Here is a 20,905-nt window from a genome sequence, read left to right as displayed (position 1 = left end):
CTGGCTTCTTTGGGCAGTCTCCACGCTGTGTTTGGTAAGCGTTTCCAGAACCATGAGCCTGCCTGCCCGTGGGTTGCCCCTTGGTGCTGTCTGGGCACATCCTGCTGAGTTCCGAGCTGGTGGGGGCATATAGACACCTGGCAACTGGTGAGATATGCCATGCTTTAGCCCGTTTCCAATCCCAGGCTGCCCCAGATGATGAGAGGCTATCGAGGTGAGCCTCACACATCACCTTCTTCCCAGCTACCTAGTGGTGGAACAGCCCCTCCCTCCAGCAGCTTTATCCATAAGGATCAGGGGCTTCCTTCAAAGAAATTGTTGCCAGCGCCCTTTGTCACCATCCAAGCAGCTCAACAGACAATGTCTGACTCAACAAACCCATTTGTTTTGCTTTTATAAGTGATGTGGCCAGTTCCAAGAGTATCATAACTGATCTATCTCACAGTTCAATGGTACGACAATTTATTAGGACTGTATTTTCAAAATGTAACTTTTGTAGTTTATTAAAAAAAAAACCAACAGAAAGTCTTCTAGCAGTTCAAACTTCTTGCCTTCCAAGCCGGTGAATTGTTTGCTAATCCTTCCATTATGGATGACCAAACAGGAGCACAAGATTTAATTTCTTTCTACCTCTTGTTATTTTGTATATATACACGCCTTTAACTACTCCCTTTTTAAACTTAAGGGGTAATCTTTTCACTCTCCCTTCTCATGTGGAAGATCAGCCAAGTCTCAGAACCTTGTGGGAGGATCAGGGGTTGCCCACATGCAGAAGTCCTGCAGGCGAGATGTGGCAGAACACATTGTGACAATACAGTTGGAAATTTTTGAAACTGTATTGAGCTACAACAGTCAAAAAAAAAATCTCATTTCATAACTGTGTGTCACAGAACAGCTGTTCCTTGAATCTGTTGCCCTTTAACATACTATTTTATTCTGGGATAACATCCATATTTGATTAACTCCTATTTCTCATTTGCATCTTCAGCATCTTAAGGTACACAGTACATCACAAAATATTCCTTTGTTGACAGGCAGCTTACTTATGGGTCTGTGATCCTGACATTGTGCCTTTTGTGGCTCATTTTGTAATCCTTTGACAAAAGGTAATATTTAAAACATATATTGTGCTATTATTAAATCTTCCCATTCCAGCAGAATAAAAATTAAAAGACAATTCATGTTTATGAGTCTGACTTTCTATAACCATATTTAAAACAACAATCTTCGTTCCTTTAATTTCTGTATAAATTTCTGCATGTTTTTCTGGATAACTAAAATTGTGATCACGAGAACCAAACCTTTAATTTGGGCATTCACTAACATTCATGAGCAGCAGACACCATTAGTTTAGGGACGTTTTTAAATTATATATTTCAAGGAATGACAAAAAATTATATGCAGAAGAACATAATGCTTTTCATGTTTCCTTAATTTCAGAGTTTTACTGGGGTTCCTGGTTCTGCATGTTACTAAATTTGCAATAATGATAATAATAATAATGAGATCTTTTATATCTCCCTAGATACACCTCACTCTGAGGAAATTTTTTTTTAAACTGGCAAACATCTGAATGTAAGATGTTTTTTTAAGAGAGCACTTCAAAAGAAAAAAAACATATGTTGTGGCTGGCCTTTGTTATCCAGTTAATGAAGAAACTAATCCATTGTTTGGACAGGCCACTGAGTAAAAAGTAGCTGAATTTTTTGGGGAGAGATCAAGTACTTAATACAACACATGATTTGTATCAGCTTTGATTTGTAGGAAACATATAGTGAATCCAAAATAATTTCAAAGTAAATATATTAGAAAGCTTACAGAGATTGTCAAAAGAGGTTTTTTTAAAAAGATTGCATAGCTACTGTTGCTCCCAAACATCATATGAAATATTTTGGTACTTCAAGCACACAAAATGTTGAAAGTAAAAATGTTCCTTATGGAAGAAAGCATAATAAATTCTGTAAAGACCTAGAGACTGTGCCACCTGGGGAGAAACTGAGTACAGAGTCTGCAGTTTTATCGTCAGTTTGCACAGAACTGTGTTTTACTAAAGGCAAAATTCAACTGTGTAGTGAGGCAGAAACAAAATCAACCCATTTAATATGTACACTGGTGGCTTTCACAGAAGAGAGGGGTAAAGATGGGGGTCTACGTTCAGCAAAGAGCACTGCTGCCGGGCAGTCTCACTTGGGGAGACTGTACAGTACCTCGGGAAGGGTCGTGCACCTCTGCCAGCTTTTCCTTCAACTTGCTGGCTAGGACTGGCCTCTCCTAAGAGCCAGAGTGACCCTCAGATGTCCCCTCAGGACCCTCGCCTCTCCCTGCCAGGGGCCACGGGCCTCCCGTGCTCTGTGGGTTTGCCTTCCCCGCCTGTGGGAGAGGCGGACATGGCGGTGCCTCCCCTTCTCAGCCCAGGGTTAGGTGGAGGTCTCGGCCATGTCTCTGGGCTGGAATTGGCATTTTTACCCCACCCGGGGCCTCAGGCTATTCTGGGTGGAGGCTCTGCACCCTCAGAGAGTCCTCAGCCCCCCCAGCAAGCACTGCCAGAACTTGTGGGGACAAGGAGATGTAGAAATGTAAGCTGGCTTGGCAGGCTAGCAACCAAGGTAGCAGCAGTGAGGACAGAAGCGAAACCCTGAGGTCCTTTAAGTGACAGAGGAGCAATGGTGACGTCAATCCAAATCCAGAAACCCTACAGAAATAAAATCAAGTAGCCATTCCGAGGAAAGGATTTTGTCCCAGCATATTGAACAAGTCTCAGCAAAAAATGTGCAGAAAGCAATGATCAGCAAGTTCTTTACAAGTAGTGCAACAAACTATGAAAATGTATTTTTGGAACATGAGAAGCATTGCTAAGTTATAAAAGCAGCACAAGCCATGACAGGAAATTAACGCACAATCAAAATCTTCAGTTTTGAGCAGCTGGGTATCAGGAGCCAGAGATGACAGAGAACAATTTAAACTCTAACATAATAATTTCTTTTCATTAATAATATCTTTTGGGGGCCATAACTGGTTATCCTCCAAAGCAGTAGTGTTGCTTATAATTTCCAAAGCAAAGAGACTGCTTCCAGCTCAGCAGCAAATCAGTAATCAAGTGCTCCAAGACAGGTATCAAATACAGTGCCCAAAAATGACATTTGTACCGTGAAACAAATTAATGAGGTCAAAAACACCGTTTGGTATCCATCTATGGGAAGCCATTGAGAAAGTCCACAGGCTGCACAACCTTTATTTCCCCCATCAGAATTTGGGATGGCTGGTGCCCTCCATCATTGGCAGAGAAAGGTTCCCGAACAACAGTATCCACCAGAGAGCGTGGAATTCCCCGGGCAGAGCCACTACCAACCTCATTAGCTGACCCGTGCTGTAGAGGGAAATTTGAATCAGCTTTCCAGAATATGGAAGATTAAAGAGGAACTGGGAAATTACTCTGACATGTGGCAACATCGAAGCTCAAACTTAAAAAAAATACCAACCAGCCCTAGAAGCACCGAGGAAGCTAACAGCAAAAAGCTAGCGCACAAAGCGTAAAAGCAGCAATTCCAAGTAGAAAAGACTAACAAATCTGAGTTAATATGGTTAGATTCACCACCAGTAGTTAATATTGATATGTCACGGCTCTTTCCACATGACAGCATTCTGTATTTGGCTAAAACTATAATTGTTCTCAGATGAGGAAACCTAAAGTGAGGATGAATGAGACCATGAAGTCTGCAGAATGCTTTCAAGAGATGCCAAACAGATCAATGTCATAGAAAGGGATTGATTTAGACAACAAGATTAACACCCAGAACTATGAGGCACTATATCTCATGTACAAATAAAGAAATGAAAGATTTAGTAAAACAAATAACTGGAGAAATCGGCACTTACTGACCAAGTTAATTTATACAGGCAGATGATTGATATGTGCAAAGTTTTATATCAAGATTCGATTTACCAATTAAAGAAATGCAGCACAGACCCCATTGCCAAACTAGGACGCCTGCTGTAGGTGACCCTGCTTCGGCAGGGGGGTTGGACTAGATGACCCACAGAGGTCCCTTCCAACCCCTACTATTCTGTGATTCTCTCATTGCTCGTTTGGCTTTGCCATCAATGTCACTCTAAATACAAAGTGCAGACGAACGCAACAGAAGTGTCGCATGATTTGACAATATTACACCAGGAGACTCACAGAAATAGCGAGTGTAATAATACATAACTCATTTGCTCATAATAGCACATAACTCACAACTCGCTCCCTTCCTCAGAGGGAATGGGAAGGCATGTGAATGAGTAATAAGCCGAACAACTGAATCACTCATTAGCCATACTACTCGTTAGCAATAACCCCTCCCAGTGCACCACCTTACTTCCATGCAAATATCACTGCTTAAGGAGAGGATATTTCCAAGCAAAAGTGATTAATGTGATGTGCCCACCCTTGGCAGCTATTCTTGCAGGATTTTTATGAAGCAGGAAGAGGAGGCTGCTCGGTTGCAATCTGCTGTGGATGGCGGCTCCAGCTCTACTTCCTCATAGAGTAATGGAAGGAGCAAACTCTCATCACCTCATGGGAAATGTTCCCAGGCTGTGCTCCTTCACGCACCAACCACTGCTGCCCAGGAGCATCCTACGTTTGGGACTCCTGACCTCAGCTTCATTCTAACCATCTATCATAATACGTGGGTGTGATTACACAAAACATATCCTGGAGTTCCCCAAGGCAACACAAGTGTCAAGCCTGCTCTGTTCTACCCATCTGGAAGAGTGAGATTGCATCAGGTGGAGCAATTAGATGTTCTAGCTAATCTCTAAAATTACACCTAGGTATTGGATTTTTGTTTGAGTGACTACTCCCACATTTACATGAAAAAATCATGACAACTAAAAGCCAGCGGTGATTGTAACACATACTAACAGTTAAGCTCATCGCTCTGAGAAAAACTTGCCAATGTGATTGCAAAAGAAGAACCTGCCATAATTTGTCTTTCAAGGACCTACACCCTTGCTATGGTCTGAAAACTGAGACAACGAAGACAACACCGAGGCACTGGCTGTCGGTTGGAAAGGCAATCTGCCCGCCGCCCCACGTAACAGAGAAAAAGCCTTGCTCCGTGGGCACCGCGTAGATTCCTGCGCATGCTCTTCGCAGGTTACACTAGGATTACCACTTCCATACTTATATGTTGAGGGACCAAATAAATCCCTCCACTATCTTATTTTTGCTGGGACTGACCTCCAAACAGAACAGGAAATCTCTTTGTAAGCGAGTTCCCATAACCAGTCCCCTCGCTGTTTAGTCTGCATTGGATTAGGCAGCGACTTGCTTGCTTCGTTGATTGGCGACTATAGTGCTATAAAAACAAATGTAGAGAGCAAGTCTCACCAGAAAAGCCTCCCAGTCTGCAGATCCTCGTAGCTTTATTTGGGCTGAAACTTGATGATAGCTGCGCTAGACAGGAAGCGCTCACCCCTCCTGATGTGGCACTGCCAGGAGGACGCGTTTTCTCACAGACCGAGGAGCGGGGTGGGGACGGGAGGAGAGAGCAGGGACAGCAGAGACCTTCTCTAATACACGTCTCAAATTCAAACTGTTGCAAGAGGCCAGCAGGACGAGGGAGGTTCTCCTTCCCCTCTACACTGCCCTGGTGAGGCCTCATCTGCAGTACCGTGTCCAGTTCTGGGCTCCCCAGTTCAAGAAAGCTGGGCAGAGAAGAACCTGATGAGGTTCAACAAGGGCAAGTGCAGGCTCCTGCACCTGGGAAGGAACAACCTCATGCACCAGTACAGGCTTGGGGTGGACCTGCTGGAGAGCAGCTCTGCAGAGAGGGACCTGGGCGTCCTGGTGGACGACAGGGTGACCATGAGCCAGCAGCGTGCCCTGGCTGCCAAGAAAGCCAGTGGGATCCTGGGGTGCATCAAGAAGAGTGTGGCCAGCAGGACGAGGGAGGTTCTCCTTCCCCTCTACACTGCCCTGGTGAGGCCTCATCTGGAGTACTGTGTCCAGTGCTGGGCTCCCCAGTTCAAGAAAGATGAAGAGCTACTGGAGAGAGTCCAGCGGAGGGCTACGAGGATGAGGAGGGGACTGGAGCATCTCCCCTACAAGGCGAGGTTGAGGGAACTGGGCTTGTTCAGCCTGGAGAAGAGAAGGCTGAGAGGGGACCTCATAAATGCTTACAAATATCTGCAGGGTGGGTGTCAGGAGGATGGGGCCAGACTCTTTGCAGTGGTGCCCAGTGACAGGACAAGGGGCAATGGGCACAAACTGAGGCACAGGAAGTTCCGTCTGAACATGAGGAAGAACTTCTTTCCCTCTGAGGGTGACGGAGCCCTGGCCCAGGCTGCCCAGGGAGGCTGTGGAGTCTCCTTCTCTGGAGATATTCCAGCCCCGCCTGGACAAGGTCCTGTGCAGCCTGCTCTGGGTGACCCTGCTTGGGCAGGGGGTTGGACTGGGTGACCTACAGAGGTCCCTGCCAACCCCTACTATTCAAAAGAAAAAGAAAAGACAACAACACTATTTATTTATCCTAAAGTTAATTCTTTGCTTGGTAAAAACATGGTTTATGCCATGCTGGAAATGGAGCGAGAGAAGGAAAACGCAAAGCATCCCAGACATGTTCAGCCCGCCGTACTGTAGAAGTTGGAAGGAGCGGGCGCTTGAGCAGTGAAGCATTTTGCTCGTTTTCTCACTGGATGTAGCACGCTGCTTGTTAACAGCCCTTCACAGCACCAGGAAGCCCCCCCACGTGGGGAGGGCTCTGCCTTTGCAGGTGCTGTAGGGGTCCACAGGCGCACAGAAGGGGCTGCACAGCATCCACCACTGACCAAGAATCTGAAGGTAAGCATACACGAGACAGCAAAGGAGCCAGGTGCATTCTGCTGCTATTGGGTAACACATCCATTAAAACAAGTGACATTTACATGAGGGGACCACGACTGAAAAGTCATTAAAATGAAATATTTCTTTTTGAGGCTAAATCAGAGACGCTATGAAGTTAAGCTGGCCTTAAGCAAAGGAACCTCCAGCACACGTGAGGGCAAGTCCTGCCTTCCTTACACTTACACCCTGTGCATTTGGCACTGCTGTCTAACTTCAACCTCATCAGCCATAGAGCTGACTGCCCCTGTTGCTTGCCTGAACATCACCTCTGCTGCCTACTGGATATTGGGCTACCTGCTGGAAAGATGTGGGTTCACCCTCCACTGCTGCCAGTGCAACCATGGTTGAGGAATATACCCAAGAACTGGAAACTATACACGCAGGTACACATAGGTGCTCAATTCCTCCAAGCAAGGATGGCCCCAGACAATATTTCTCCCACTGTTTTGTGACTAGGATAAAAGACAGACCGGTAACAGAACTGAAATTGTGCAGCCACCTACCTGTGCACGAGAACATGCCTCCAGAGGGTCCTGGCACTTTGAGAAAAGCTCCATGTCTGAGTCAGCGAGGCACTTGAGCTGAGTCTGGCTGTGCTAAATGCTTGTGCTGGACAACACCTGGCCAGGCTACACAAGGTCCAGACTGAGGTCTCCCACCTAGAAGTCCAACAGGAAGGACACAAATAAAACTTCTGTGAGGTTCTCTAGCTTTATTTAACCAGAGGAGGTGGAGGTGGCCACTTACTGCAAAGCAGTAGGGTGTTAATCCAGGAAGCACCTGAGGGCCATAGCTCTTCCTTCTTCCTCCCAGCCCTCCCTATGCTCTCACTCTTTATCTCAATTTCCTTCTGCTGGGTCTCCTACCTGCTACACCTGGTGTTCATGGTGTTGATCTCGAAGATTTCATCTAAGGAATAAAAAGCAAGAAGGGGGAAATGCCTCCATCAGATTCACATGATTCATTTCACTCTGAAGCACAGTTGCCACACCTGCTTTCACACAAGTCACCTGAAGGCAGTTGAAAAGATACTAGAAAAAGTAGCGTGTGTTTCTGAAAGAAGTCACCCTCCCTCTGCCCCTTGTTAGCACCAAAGTCACTGTCTCAGGTTGGGAGACACCTTCCTTTGGTGTGGGGTGTCTAAGTCAGCCCCTTCTCATGAGCATCAGCCCCTGTACAGGCTGGCCGTGGGCTGATTTTGCAGGTCAGCCACTGAGCTGCTTCTGTGAAAAAGAAAGAAAAAACAGCGAGATGCCTTGTTAGCTTTCTCTGATGTCTGAAGAAGGCCTTTGCTGGAGCTGGCAGCAGCTGATCCCCACGGGCAGGGCTGCCCGCGCCGCTGTCTCCCGGCCAGCTCTGGGCATGGGTGGTGGTTCCCTTCTCTGGATGACATAACTCACTAAACCTGCGGAAAGCTGTACCTGCCAAAAGGAAGGGGAGGGAAAAAAAAGGTCTTTCTGGCATTTTAGGAAGTTGAATTGCCTTGGCAGAAGCCGGTTCGGCTGCCCTTGGAAGCGCAGCCCGAGCCTCCTGCCAAGCACCCGGGTTGCCAGGCTGGAGGCCGGGGCTGTGCCGGGCACCCCAGGGTGTTCCCCGAGCAGGTGGACGGCACGGCCGGCTGGGCAGCAGGGGACACAGCTCTGGGGATGTCCCCTCGCCCGGCTAAGGGAGGCAGGTCTACACCCTACGACAGGGCATCAGCCTGGGCTGAGGAGACCTCATGATGTCCTAGACTAGATAACCATCCTTGCCTTCTACTTGGAGCACAGCAACAAGGTGGGATGTCCCCTCTCTGGCAGAGGAAGGACCTGGAGTTGGGTCCATGGAGGGGTTAGATGGAGGGGAAACCACTGCTTCCACCAGCTGCACCAATTTATTTTTGTGCTCAGGGGACATCTGGGGGTTCTCAAAGGGCGTTTGTCAGAGCTCTCGGTCAGGGATGCCATCAGGGGTTAAACATGAGCTAGGTGTCTTCTTACTGAGCTCAGGAAGGGAAGGGGGGAAAAAAGAAATAAGAAGAAAAACCAGAGGCGGTCCCAGGCATGCCCAGGAGCAGACCTTTGGGCACCTCAGGAATTTTACTGGCAGGAGCGTAGGCACTTGCAGACTTCAGACGCCTCCAGGGTTAGGCAGTAGCTGAACAGGGGTTTTGAGGATCTAAATATTGGCCGCAAATGCCTACAGAGGCACTGAGGCAGAGCTTACATGCCTAAACCTTTTTTGTGGCTCTAGCCCTAAACTAATATTATGGAAAATACCAGCAATTATTAGGGACTTCTTATCAGATTGGATACACATTCCCTTTGCATAACTTTACCATGGCCTCATTCATGTGGTGCTTAGAGAGGATGAATACCTGTTCTACATGAGTAATTACGCCAAAGGCTCATGTGAGGGAGGTAGTTTATGACCACTGAAGAAGGCCAGCTATGTTTACCTACACAGCTTCATCACTTAAACTGAAAATTTGTCTTGCCGCTAGATCTCCCTTGCCGCTTCGTCTGCCTGATTGCAAACAGATCCCAGAACACGCAGTTGCACTAAGATGATTGATGCCAAGATGCTGCACTGAAAAGGAAATATTCTTTTAAGCGTTATCACGTCCACAAGCATAAGCAAAGCCATGTCACGTGACAAAATGTAAACAGAGCATTTCATAGAAAAGCCATTTATTTGCCTCCATGGTTCATTATTCAGTGACATGTAGCCTATTTTTTCTTTGTTATTGGCACTCATGTTCGTAATAACAAGGTGCTTGACTTGAAGGTATTTGGCCAACCTTTCCAAAGAGCTATGTAAGCAGTAATCAGAGAGCGCTGGGTTCGTGAGTCAACAAATTGCTCTCCCATGCTGATCAAACAGTCTTGGCATCTCTATAAAAAAAATACAAAAACAGATTTTGGACTAGCCTACTCAGTTCTCTCTCTAAAATTATTTATTGTATTTGCATTTGGCAGAATCCAGGCTTAAAATAACCAAAGGTGCCAGTTGTTCTATTAATACTATTTTACATGTGATTTTCATTTACATTTAGAAGGCTAAATGAGATGGCCAGCTAGCCTCCACAGTTTTTGTTGCCATAAATTGGGTTTCATTTGCTCAGCCTAGGGACAGATGCTTCTCTCATTTTACACCGTACCTCCACAGCCTGCAGTAGAAAGCTTGGGTCAAAGCTAGTCAGGTCAACAGAGCTGAGGTTTGTTACGGAAAGCTTTCATTCCAGCCCACACAGCATCGTTACTACTAAAGCAAGTAACAGTCAGACACACTGCACGAGCTGGAGGCTTCAACAGGAGGAGGAACTCCGGCGTGAGAGGGATTTGTACTCGGTTTCTATCATTGTGTCCATCACACGTGCTCACAAATCCAGGCCCTGAATTTGAAATATATATTCCCGTGCTTAGTCTTGCTACTTCACTGTGTAAATGAATGCCTTAAAATGAAATATATGTATTTGTGTATCATCTCACTGCTACTGTGTGCAAAGTGAGTAGGGCTGCATGAATAATTGCGTTTATTCTCGGCATGACTGCTGAGTTGGAAATATTTTGGAAGCTTGGATTCGACTAATGCAACTCCCCCCTCCCCTCCTCCTTTTTTTACATGAAGTGAAAAAAGGGAAAACGATGTTTTGCATTGAAAAGCTCCTTCTGACCCCCAAAATGAAACACTTCATTTTTGGACACATGTAGTAAAAGCAAAGGAAATGAAAAGGCTAGATTTCACAAAGCAAGACGTGGTGTTCTCCTCCTTTTCATTCAGTAGCCTGGGTGCAAGAGAAGAAATCCTTTGGCTTCCTGAGGTGCCACTCGCCCTAGCTTAAGGGGGACGAGCAGACTGCGACTCTCCACGCAGCCCTCCAGCTGGGCTGCTTTCCTCCATGCTGCCTGTTTTGTGCTGTCCCCAACGTGGAAGCGGTTCGTGGGGAAATGAGGTGAGGTGCCAGAGCTCGAAGCAGCTGCCTCCAAAGGAGAGGGATACCCCGCTACGGGCGAGATGCTCCCCCAGGGTACAGCAGTGGAGGTGGGAGCGCTTCCAAGCACCCTCCCTTTGGTCATATTTTAGTTTGTGTGTGTAATTAGATGTTCCCTGAACCCAGAGACTGCTTATTCGCCGAGAGGGAGTCCTTACCATCAGGCTACACAGCCAAGCTACTTTTAACCAAAGGGTTACTTCAGCATTTGGTTTCTACCAAAGTGCTGTTAAAATAGTTTCACTTATTGCAGCACCGCAAACATCTGTTAATTATGGGTCCAGGGTTTATGTATTTACTTATTTATTTAGTTTAATAGCTAGGTCTTACTGACCTTCACTTAAGCACTTTTGAATATTTTACCCCGTATAAAGACTGCTGTGTTGAAAAGTGCTAACAATTGCCATCGTGGGAGTCTTGGATTCAAAGACAGTTTGCAGACCTCATCAAGCCAATGAGCTTGCCAAGTCCACTCTCTTCAGTTCAGCAGAAGCACCACTCACCTGAGTGCCTTCATACAGCAAAGCAGCTGCCAGCAGCGGAGGCTGCCCGACGTGGGCGAAGCCAGCTAAGCTCACCCAGGAGACTTGTCTCTTTTGGTACCAGAAGACAGTGGCTCACACTGGAAAGAGAGGGAGCTCTGAGAGGATCTCTGAAAAGCAGCAGAATGACGGGGCTTCTTTGACATGGAGCTGATCAGTGAAACGGAGTCAAGATCTCCCAGCAAATCTCCTGGTTGTCTTGCACCCCCAGAAATATAACTTCCATATAGTGTCTGTCAAGAAGCATCGTTACAGTGACAAATCCTGGCCAACGCAGAGCAAGACTGGCAAGATCTTCCAAGCCCAGCTAGCGATGGGCTAGCATGCTAGAAGGTCTGCATTACGCCATCGAGAAGTCTGGTCTCGTGTGCGGGAGAAAAGCAGATTTTTGAGAAATTTTGAGAAAGTAAGATAAGCAGAACCAACTCTTCAAAGAGTGGTAAGATGCTCCGGGCATTCAACAGATCCAAAAGCCAGACTACATATTTGCATACTAAATATGGAGGTAGGAAAATGCCCTGGGTTAGACAACAGCGTTTCTATGGATCTAACGTTTTTCAGCGGTTTGAGTGAAGGACACACTACAGGAACCCAGCTACATCAGTTCGAGTGGAGCAGATCAGTCTTACCTTATCACAGTAATATGCACAGGGCAAAAGTAGTTTAAAAAGCTTCCATTCTAAAAAAGTGAGACAGATAGATCATATTAGCAGCACTGGTATTTTATCAGGGAACTCAAAAATAAGAGGGCAATGCACAGATTCAAAAAAGAGAAGAGGCTACTGAATTCTGCACTGTTTAGACTCTTTTTACCTGTGAGGGAAAGGAAAAGCTGTGAAAATTCATAACAGATATCCTGATTGCCAGGCCAGTGCTGCCACAGAGTCAATCCTTCCCCTTAGTTGTATTATCCTTAGCACAGGATGTTTTCAAACGAGCGTTCCCAATGGGCAAGTCCCCTTTCCACTCTATTTGCACTGAAGTTACAAAGATGACCCCTCACGTTGACTCAGCACAGTCCCTCAGTATTTGTTTGGCCAAAACCACTCTATTACATTTAGGATTTTCCCTACATTTGTATTCAGCTGTACATCCTTGCAAGCACTAATCCAATATAAAAAACCAGAAGCTACCCAAACACAATCACTAATCCAGTATAAAAAACCAGAAGCTACCCAAACACAATCACTAATCCAGTATAAAAAAACAGAAGCTACCCAAACACAATTTCCAAGAAATGCAATATAAGTGAATACCTCACCGTGGCATGGCCATTAACAAATGTTATAGAAAAAGGGAAAAGAAAACAAGATTTGCTCTGGAACACAAAGGCATGATAAAATCCCTGAGTGAACATTTTTGAGACATTGTTTTTACATTTAATTTACAGTTTCCAAGTGTTTATCTCTTCAGGTGGGATTTTACATATTGACCATAGGTAGAACACACCCCATTTTATAATTCCCTTATCTTACTTAAATAGGAGACAGATAGGGACTTCTGTACGTGCTCACACCTTGCTAATAGAAAACAGTGATGTATTGAAAATTTCCTTATCACCTTCAGTTCCCACACAGGTGTTCTTGGTGATAAACTACTGAATGATATAAACAGTGATTTCAGGTGAAAAGTAACAATTGGTCAATAGGAAAATAAAAACTCCCCACAAATTAAGCTGCATATCCTGAGTAGGATTTGGAACTGAAAATACTCAAATACAGGAGCATGACTGAATTTTGTCACTGGGACTGTGAAGCACAGCATCTCTAGGACTTCTCTTTACTAACACTTGTGTTCGCCTCTCACAACCTGTAGGCATCTTGTCTTGCATTTCACATTGATCTTGATGGGCAACTCACAGATATGGTAACGAACTGTATGATATTCCCTCTGGTTTAGCCAATGATATGAAAACGGAAAGAAAGTATTCATCTCTCCACTGACGGGTTTATCTCCAAGGGTGTTATCATAGAACGGCTGTTCTGCAACTGTTCCTGAACAACAGTGGCAGAGAGTAATGCTGGAAGAAGAAACCTTTGTTCTGAGTTAGCTCTGTCCACTTCCAGCTAAACTGTTACTTTTCCTGTGATTGTTCTTTAAGACATAACAGAGACCATCTAAAAGTATTTTAACCAGCTTACAGTCTTACCTCAGTTACTGCCATTGTGCAATGAGTATAGTGAATCACGTCAGATACACAGAAAATTGTAAGAATTTATGCTTTACGTTGCCTTTGAGTATTTTAATTTTTTTTATTCCAAGGAAAACTTATATTCTCCAATCTTTACCAATTTCTTCCAGACAGACCACTTGAGATCTAAAAAAAAAAGAGCAAACACACACCTGCTATTGCAAAAGTGCATGGCCAAGTCTTTACTCCTGTGAAGGCCACAGCCTTCTGGCCAGTGTCGTTAGGGACAGCGCTGGAAACCCCAACATGTGATGATGTTTTTGAAAATCCATCCTCTGGAAAGTTTCCACCATCTGCATTTATTATCCAATAATGGGATCAACTAAGATTAGTAATAAATAAAACCTTTCCTGAAATGTAGAGGAATAGAGTATCAGTTTAAGAGAAGCAGGAATTCAAACATACATTTAACTTCACAAGAAACATTCCAAGATTCTCTCTAGGGCTTTCTCCAGAGCAGCACAGCCTCGTGCTCCCTGCCAGGACAGGACTCTGGCTTTACATTTATTCACGTGGCACTAACAGCCTTCAGTGCCTGTACTCAGCCAGGCAGGCATCGCCATCATTGCACAAGAGTATCAGACTCCTTACTCTAAAGGACAGCACTGCCATTATCTCATCAATTCCCTGTAAAGCTTCTGATAACTTGTCATGAATAAAAGGTACCTCCAAAAAGTGATCATTTTACTAGGGGGGGAAAAAGGGATTTTTATCTTTTTTTCTCAGTGGTTTGTAGATTTTTTTCCCTGGGACTAGCTGGTAGCTGACTAGGAAAATCCATCTTTCTTAGATTGTGGAGATATCTTTTTGTATTTAAAAACATGAACAATATCAGACCTATCACATTTTTCTCTAATTTCTGCCTTGCATGCTTTCTCTAATGGTTTTATGTCCCAGTCTGCCTCCACGTGGAAGACATCTTCCCAAGCCATTCCATAATCACCTGTCTTCCACGTCTAGGTGTCTACCCAGCTTCTGAAACTTGGAGTTAGACACCTGGTTAATAAGTTGGCTTTACTAGTGAGAGGATACCTAGAGGAAGAGATTCTTTGCCTTCGTTTATCAAAGCCTATCTTACAGTTTAGAACAGCAAACTCACAGCTAACAGTTCAAAAAAGTAATCTTGCATATTTTCCATCTGGGCAAGTGTTGTCTGAAGAGGTTTCTTTTGGCATCTGCAAGAGTAAACAAGTTAAAGGCAGAGGTTTTCAAGGCCAGAGTGTGTCATCTACTAGTGGCAGGATTTGGTGGATCTCAGGCTCCCAACGCTTCCAGTTTCTCTGTAAGATACGCAGAGCACCAGTACAGAGGTGTAGCGTACTTGTACACAGCTGAACAGCAGTGTCCTTACCACATCTACCTAGACAATACTGCTTTCTCAAACCCTCTCACAGAGGGTTCTTCACTCAAGATGGATGAGAGTGGAAGTTTAGACCAACAGCACCACTGACAGAACAGATGTTCCAAGGGCAACTGTACAGAGTACCAAATATCTCTTGATTATCCGTAAGCATTCCTGATAAATATCAGATATGCTGAACCCTTCTCGAGAAATCTTTTCATAGGATCAGGACCCGTTGGTATAATTTAAATGCTTAAACCAAAATGGAATAAAGCTTTGAAATGTCTTTGCATTCTTGAGACCTACTGCATTATTTTTGTCTGGAGTAGTCGCAAGCCATCACATAAGTACTTTTTATTCATGCTGCAGTTCCTGTAACATGAGTATTGGCTGTGGATTATGCCTCACACTCCAGCATAGAATCACAGAATCACAGAATGGTCGGGGTTGGAAGAGATCTCTGTGGGTCACCCAGCCCAACCCCCTGCCCAAGTAGAGTCACCTACAGCAGGCTGCACAGGACCTTGTCCAGGCGGGGCTGGAATATCTCCAGAGAAGGAGACCCCACAGCCTCCCTGGGCAGCCTGTTCCAGGGCTCCGTCACCCTCAGAGGGAAGAAGTTCTTCCTCGTGTTCAGCCGGAACTTCCTCTGCTTCAGTTTGTGCCCATTGCCCCTTGTCCTGTCACTGGGCGCCACTGGAAAGAGCTTGGCCCCATGCACCACCAGTACTGTCTCATGTCATTGACTCTTCCTTACTTTGCTCAGTCAGGATCCAGTTGGATGCCACCATCTGGCAGAGTCCACAAGGAGGTACAGGCTCTGAGAGTGGATTCTCATGAGAAAGACGGCAATGTGAACAGGAAATGTCCCACCAGGAATCCCTTCTTGGGACGGGCTCCTGTGGAAAAGAACAAACCCTTATTGTCACTATTGCAGTTTCAACTTTATATTCTTGTGCTCATCCTTTGATTCATTCTCTCTCCCCCCACTCCATTCCCATCCGACGGGTGGGAAACAGGATATTTTGTGAAATTCTTTCCTTCCTGTGTGGGTCTACATGACATCTTTAATTAGCAACTCTCTGCAATGGAAGTGAAGAAATAAAAAACACAACTGTCCTGCTGAGATCATAATAAAGTTGCTTTTTGAACAGGTATTTAAGGCATCACTTTCTGCCATTTACAAAGTTCATTGAAGTTAATATTTAAAAATATCACACATACAAAAATAATTTGAAACACACTTCCCTGCAGAACAAGTGGTCAGGAAGAGCTTTAAAAACATTGTCCCTCTTTGTGTCCTCCTGGAGGAGCTGGGACACCAAAGAGCAATGGGAGGGAGGTGAGACCTCTGCCTGCTTCCCCGGGCAGAGCTCCGGCCAGCTGGCACCTGCCGTTTCACCTGGAACGAGTAGGAACACTTCTTTTGTTAATAACTTTACCCCGGGAGGTGGTCAGAGCTGGGTGGCCTTATACAGACTGCCACCGTGGTTGCAAGGAAGAACTTCCCTCTGAGGGTGACGGAGCCCTGGCCCAGGCTGCCCAGGGAGGCTGTGGAGTCTCCTTCTCTGGAGATATTCAAGACCCGCCTGGACAAGGTCCTGTGCAGCCTGCTCTGGGTGACCCTGCTTGGGCAGGGGGTTGGGCTGGGTGACCCACAGAGGTCCCTGCCAACCCTGAACATTCTGTGACTCTGTGGTTCTGTGACTTCTCCGAGGCTGGGATTTGCCACTATGGAGACACAGATAGCAGTGCTGCCTCGGAAGGAGACCAAAGTAAAGACAAGCCTGGTAAGCACAGAGGACCTGGACCTGGTCCTTCCACCCTTGCTCTGTAGAATGGAGGGTGTTAAAATGCTCTGAAGTCTCATCTAGCAGGACTGTCCTTTAACACTAGCAGTCTGAGTGATAGCCCCCGACTTCTGGATGTGCTACAGGTTTGGCCTATTCCTCTCTCCCAGACCCACCAAGCTGAAATTTCCTTTTCCTGCTGGTACAGCTGTACTTCACATCCCCAGGGGATGTTAAGATGATCCTGGCTTCTGATTGTCTTTCATTTTTTCTTTTTCTTTTTTTTTTTTATTGGTTTGATTCTCTGATGTTTTGCCTGGCACCTGGGAAAACTCATTTACACCACTGCCGAGCAGCAAGCACTCATTTTGCGAAAACACCAGCAGCCACACAAGAAGCCAGATTGGGGAAAAACCAGGCTCTGTGTGCCAGCACGGCGATCCTTCAGCGCCGGAAACGCGGGGCTATGAACCAGGAAAGCTGCAGGATGAAGTACAGCTTTGTGCTGTTGGCAGGAGGTCTGTCCTACCCCAAATGTGTCTGAAGGTTGGTGAGAAATACCGTGGAGGACCTCGCTAGGCTGTACCACGCCTTGGAGAAGAGTCTCGCGGAAAGAAATAAGAGGATTTTATTTTCCATGCTGAGCTTGTGTGGCAAATCCCTCAGCCGCTGTCTCACATTGTCACAGCAACATGTTTGTCAGCAGCTACCTCGTGATACAAAGCGACTGGAGGCACTGCCTCCTGATTTTCCTACAGATCTAATCGTGAATCAAGAACGTGCTCGGTCATATTCGTACCGGGACTGCAAGTACGAAGCGAAGTTTGCACACCCCGATAAATCAGCTTGCAGCAGAAGACAGGAACTGCTACTGGCAGTGACTGAACCTAGAACTGAGCGGAGATTACTGGTGTGTGAATACTGCTGATGGCATGAAGTGTCTTTATCGCACCTAGTAAAGTGTTATCAATCAGAGTACAGGTGTTAAGCAGGTAAAAGCTGCAGCTCCAGGCAACAGATAAGAACTTTTCCCTTGCATCTGAAGCACTGTTCCCTACTGGAGTTTTCCTTAGAGAAAGTGTCAGGATATCAAAGGGAAAAAAATTTTTTTTTTAGACCTTGGGGCAGAAGAGGGAGGGGATTTTGTAGGCAGTTTTAGAAGAAGCATTATAAACCTCTCAGAATTACTTCCAAAACCAATCTCCTCCCCAGTCACAACCAGATGTTGCTTATATTTACAAAACAATCTGCCTTTTTTTTTTTAAAGAATTTGCTGGTATTATTAACAGTTATGGCTTGTGAACTTGTGAAATACATGTGGAAAGAGGGGCAAGTATTTTTGTGCCCTGGGACCTTACCATACACCATAGGCACCCCAAATAAACCGGTGGCAACGTTACACCGAGACTTGTTTGCTGTGCTGGGTCTAATGCACATCGCCTGGCTTGCTCCAGTCCCGTACCGCAGCGAGGGTTAGGCATTGCTAATGCATAGAAGGCAAAGAAATCAATTTTAAGGCTATAATTGAAAGCCACTATAAAATTCCACTATTACTGCTGTGCTTTAAATTACACATGTTACCGGTTCCTCCAGCCTCTTTTACAAGGGAGGTGACTTGGTGGGTTGGGGCCTCAGCCTTTCATCTGCGTTCAGACCCCGCCTGAGGTTGGGAGTGAAAATGAATCTGGTGGCCTTGGGTAGGTTATAAACCCACCGGCATGCTCAGGGCTCCTGCAAAAGCGGGCTCTGCAGAACGGCCTGAGGTACCTCCACGGAGCTGCACAAAGCAGCTCTCGGAGCTGGACCCACGTTCTCTTTTCAAAGGCACACAGTCCTCTCTGCAAGGGCAGAAACAGCTCCGTGCCCAGCAAGGAAATAGAAGATGCCCATGCCTGTCTCTAGTTTGAACCATGAGTTCGCATTTTTGAGAGCTGAAAAATCTGTAATTCAGACCATCCAAATTTTTTTTCTGAAACGAACAATGTTTTCTTAACTTTCTTTATACTTTCTTCTTTCTCCAAGAAAGAGAGGGAACTACCAAAACGAAAGATTGACATCAGAGGTGTAAGTCCCAAACAGCTTAAAAACAGGGGGAAAATGTAAAAGTTTTCACTTCTGTAGTCAGAGGCTACAACTCATTTTTAAGACATGCAAAAGCTTTGACAGTCATTTTACAGTCTAGGAGGAGAGGCAGGGACGTACCCGTGGATCTCACTTTGAGCAGGCACTGGAAAGCAGAAACGAGAAACTTGGACCCAGATTTCCAGTCTTGAGTTCCAGCTGGCCAACCTGAACTGTAAACCATGGGAACTGCAAGCCAAAACCAATCCTGAGAAGAGAAAGAAAAAAAAAAAAGCTCTGCTAGGAAAAAGCGCTGCAAAATTCTGCACATATAAACCAAGATCAGAACTATCTACCTCCTAACACCAACCGGTGCAGATGAAACAAAGCCAGCCTCCTCATACACATTTCATTTTCAGATGACCTGATTTTGTCAGGGTTGCAGCCAGCACCTGACTGTACTGTAGGTGCAGTTAAAAAATTTCAATAACCATCTCATATTGCAGTGAACATCTCCTATTGCCTCTCAGCTATCACAAAAAAATGTTATGGTATTTTGTCATCTAATGGTATAAATCTATTCGCAAAGTGGATGCCCCTGGAAAGGTGGGAATTTTGTTGTGCCCAAACCGACGGTGGCTCACAACTCAAACCCTGCCTCTGAGCCCTCTGGACGCTGAAGAAAATAGCCCTGGACTTGTGAGCCTGGGTTTTAGCTATGCCGTGGTGTGGTCTGGGGATGGAGTTAGCTTTCCAAAGGCCCAGCCACAGCCTGAAGAAATACATGCAAGCTAATTTACCCCATTTACTACCCTAATCTAATAGTAGCAGAGGAGCCCCGATCTGAATAGTGCAAGCTCAGTTACCAAGATTGACTGATTGCACTAATTGAAGCGACCTTACTTAATGTTTGCCTTAAATGATCTGGCAGTCTGATTCAGATAAGATTTCAAACAGTCTCTGTGCTTTTGATCTCAAATTAGCTCCAAGATTAACTCAGGCTTGGTTCAGACTCGGTAACAAATCCCTCAAGTATATCCTGCACCGTAACGATGCCCAAGCCCTCCTCCTGATTCCAGCAGCTTAAATCAATGTCAGCTCAGTCCATCCCTATTGCAAAGTGGTCCTAGGGGTGGCCTGAGCTGTAGGACAGTGCTGGGAAGCTGAGGGGAGCAGCAAGACAGCACTTCCAGAAACTCCCGGGGCTGAATAGTAGAGGCAGGAGGGAGAGAGACCTCTCTGCCTCGTTCTTTTAAATGCTGTGATTTGATGGATGCTTGGTCTCTCTGGTATACAGAGAAAAGTGCCTGTGAGCCATAAGATCAAGAGCCAACATGTCCTTTCAGCAGAAGTGACACTAAATTAATTTGTACAAGACACCAGTCAAAAAACACCTCTATGAGTGAAAGCTCAAAGTGAGCCTGAGCCTTTCAGGCGCTTTGCCTCTGCCTTCTGCTCACATTTTGAAGGCACACGACGCAAGGCATACCATTCCTTTTAACATAAAAAGCCCTGTTTTATTAGAAGTATTTGCTTTTAACAGCTCTGTTCCTTTGCGCATTCCTTTCCCAGGTAGAGGACAGGTGCTTCAGGGCACCTCTAAAAACAATTTTCAACAGTGACTTAGGACCTGAATTATGAAGCGCTGAGTGCTTAGCACACCGTTTGTCTAAACAACGTGCCAGCTAAGCAGGCAGACGGATGCCTGTGAGGGTATTTCAAGTTACTTCTGTAACTAACCTCACACAATAAACTCTCCCAGGCAGCTTATTTACAATCTGAGGTAACAATATACCTTTGAAAATCGTTTTCTAAAGGTGTCCTGGCTCACATTGCTCTGTTCATGCTTAGGCTTTGTGGTGTTAATTTCTATTTTTAAAAGTCAGGGAAGTATCTAAGCTCAGGATTTTAAAAGTACATAGGTGCCAAGACCTGCAGACGTGGGCCCGAGTACCTCAGGCTTGCTGAAATCCACACCTATAATTTGCAGCTCGCTTTTTCTCATTTACCCTTTGCTACTGGTGAAAGGCGCAATGCACAAACTCTTTGGAAAAGCTGGTCCTAAGTAGAAAAATTACTTCAGAAGGTGAGTTTGAGGTTCTTAGTTCCTGTAGAAGTGCTCCACTTTTTTTACCTCA

This window comes from Opisthocomus hoazin, chromosome 3 (genome assembly GCF_030867145.1).
Source record: "Opisthocomus hoazin isolate bOpiHoa1 chromosome 3, bOpiHoa1.hap1, whole genome shotgun sequence".
Lineage (NCBI taxonomy): Eukaryota > Metazoa > Chordata > Aves > Opisthocomiformes > Opisthocomidae > Opisthocomus > Opisthocomus hoazin.
The sequence above is the reverse complement of the archived record's forward strand: the minus strand, read 5'-3'. Positions refer to the sequence as shown.